We start from the raw sequence: 3,273 nt of genomic DNA, 5'->3' as shown, positions 1-3,273 counted from the left end.
CTAAACAATTTGCGGACAGTTTTGTCTTTCTGAGTAATAGTCAGATGATCCTGCGTACGTGGAACTTGGTGTTTGTCATTTGCATTTACAATGCAAGTTCGAACTTAAACTAGGAAGGGGTTAAAAATATATATTTTGTCTCACTTCTACTTTCAACTCTGCAGAACAGGAGCTAGGGCTCCCCGGTGCTGCTCAGTGGAGTCCCTGTGTGTTGTGCCCCTGTGCAAGGGAATTTGGAGCGTTTTGTTGTCTTCCCCAGCAGTTCTCGCATTTACAAGAAAAAAAATCTTCTTGATGCCAGGTTACGCACGTGCTATCCTTGCCTGACCTTCTTGCTGAATAGGTAAAAGAAAAGCCTTTTCCCCTGCTCTCTCTTTCGAGGCCAGACCCAACATCTTTGTAACCACTGGCGGCTCTTTATCATTTACCATCAGCATGTTATTCATCACATACAATTTGTGCGAGCTCTGGTTCATACCATTTGTGCCATGTTTATAAATCAGTTTTTTATATTTTTTGTACTGAAAGAAATGGGAGCACTTTAGAAAAGTTTATTTCAAATTCCATTTCTGTTTGTACCTGGAAGGAAACCTCTCATGAAAGTAGATCCTGTTGGCATAACTGCATGAATCTCACTCAGAGCTGTGAACTCTCTTGATGCTCTTTAGTCTTAGGTCTGGTTTCTAGGCCCACCTTGCACTGTAAAGATTTAATAAATAATCATGGTCCATGGTTAAATTGACCATTTTGTTGGGGAAGTGTTCAGTTTTGTTTTTTGTTAGGGTGTAAACATTGTAAATAATTACTGTTGATACTGCAGTAGCAACATCTTTGTAGTCCTTATTTTATTTGTAAAGTTGATGGTTAAATGTTAATATTCTGTTGAATTGTGCACTCTTGATTAATTGTAAACTTGATCTTAGCACACCAAATGATGATTTTTACAATGATTGCAATGTTTCTCCACTGAAGGATTTCAGAGCTGCAATAGGACTGAAACCAACTTCTAGCAATAAAAAAAAAAGCATTTAAAAACTGACTGCCTTTATATATGTGTATATATATATATAATTATTTATTATTTTCTATTTGAACTAAAGATCAAAGCAGCAGCCGCTTCTCACGTGCTTCTCATTTCCTACCCTGGACAGAAATAACATGCCATGTGAACAAAACTCTGACGGTTTTCCAAAGGAGAGGACGGAGCACAGGAGGCGTTAAGTGGAGGATACTAATAGCTGCAGACCTTGCCAGTGAGGTGAGCACCCTAGGGAAAAATCAGCTGCTCTCAAAATGTCTGAACTCAGCATACTAGTGAGAGAGTGAACTTAACGAAGTTGCTTATATTAGCATGTAGGTACTTTGCATGGTGCCAGTCTGAGACATGCCTGGCTCTGTCCCAGACAGTATCGGTTCCCATTTGGAACAAGTGTAACAAAAATAGAAACTTTCTCCCTCGTGCTTGTGCCAATTTGGCAGCCCTCGCTCCCAGCCCCATCCCATAGCCTCGGGCTGGTGCAGCGCTTCCCAGAGTCCGGAGTCAGCAAGTTGCGTTTCCTGGTAAAATCCCCACTTGTGGCATACTGGCAAGCTAGCCCAAAAGCTGTAACCTCAGATAATTTCTGGAGATTAGAACAGATGCAGAACTGGGGAGAGAGGAGAACTGGGACTTGGATCGCTGCTCTCAAAGGAAGAGGTGTGATTTCGATCGTCAAAATCCTGGGCTGTAGCAGCCAGTGTTGAGGAAAACCCTCAGCCAGTTTTGGATGCGACAGTGCCAGTGGTGCAGTCTGGGAATCACGTTGCGCAGCGATAAGTCTCTGTATATCACAGCACCTTTGGAGGACCCGGGGTCTTTGGGTACAGAAGCCAGTAGAACGCAGTCTGCATTCGTCAGTCTCTGCAGTGCAGTTGACATCTGGGTTGCGGCACAAACTGGAACTCAGTTGGAAAAACACAAGTTTTTCTACTTTTCCAACGTATGTAAATAATCAAAAGCTGCTAGGCACACCAGTGCTTAAAATATGAGTAAGACTGATGTGTTAGCGAATGAAGTTTTAAAGTGTGTGTGTGTATAAGCATTTGCTTGCTCTTCCTTTAAGAGAATATTTCTTACATCTGCTGCTGCTCCGTTCAGCTCCCAGGGAGCTGAGCCGCAGTGGCCGCTGGAGGTCACTGCCTCTGTGCGCCTTCGCGTCTCATTGTCGTTGTCGCTAGAGCAGGGCGAGTGACTTCATGTCCATTTCTAAGTATTTTTCAGCAGCAAGAAATGGAATCGAAGTGTGATTTCGTGGGGGACAGCTGAGAGGGACAGTCTAGGACAGAAGTTACGAGGAGCTGCTTCCAGAGCAGTGGGTTTAATTTTTATTTTCTAATTGCACTGTAGTCTCCTGCAGCCATAATCATGTGTCAGACCAGTAGGAATTGTTTCTAGAAAGACAGAAGAGCCTGGGTCAGGGAGATCCAGGGTTAACGCGGCCAAGAGGGATCCCTGCAGCACCGATTCCCGCTGGGAACTGCCCGGTTGCAGCAGCCCAGAGCTCAGCAGGGGCAAGTTTAAATCTCGGGCAGAATTTGCATCTGTTAGAAGTCTGGTGCGGCTGCAGCCATCAGTGTTCAAGAGTGTGGGTGTTTCTGTGTTACGCTTCAGTTCTTGCCGCAACAGCAGGGCAGGCATTCCTTTGGTGATTGCAAACACCTTGACTGACAGTATCATTGATAACGCTGTCACTCGTCTATGAGACACATTCTCCGTTTTTCACAAGGAGGGTGTGATTTCAGGACGGACGGTGGTGCCTTCAGAGCTGTTAACTTGCTCATACCAGTATTCCAGCAGCTCCACCCTGCCTTGTCTCTCTTTAAAATCTGTAGCTAATTAACCCGAAACCCAAACCACATTCTTTCTATTTGGATGAATCATTCTGAGGCCATAGGCGATGACCAGCTTTATGCTAAACCTTCCTCTTTCATGTGGGTGAGACACGGCTGATGGTTCCCATACGTGCATCTGAGATTCATTGGCAAGCCAGATGCTCGAAGACAAATACGCGCAAAGGATATTGGCTCCGTAGTGTGCTCCGACAGTGGGAATGTGCCGTTTTCTGCATTTCCCTTTCCTCACCCCTGTGACTCAAATCCGGTTTAATTTCCCATCCCAGCGATGGGGCCAGCCCAAGGCTCAACAGACAAGGGACGAGGGGCCTGTCCTTTGTGTGGTGCCTACATTGTTTGCTGCTTCTGGGCCCATGGGATCTGGCAGAGGATAAAAGCCAA

Source organism: Pygoscelis adeliae, unplaced genomic scaffold, assembly GCF_000699105.1.
Source record: "Pygoscelis adeliae isolate BGI_AS28 unplaced genomic scaffold, ASM69910v1 Scaffold582, whole genome shotgun sequence".
Taxonomy (NCBI): domain Eukaryota; kingdom Metazoa; phylum Chordata; class Aves; order Sphenisciformes; family Spheniscidae; genus Pygoscelis; species Pygoscelis adeliae.
Note: the sequence above shows the minus strand (reverse complement) of the source record.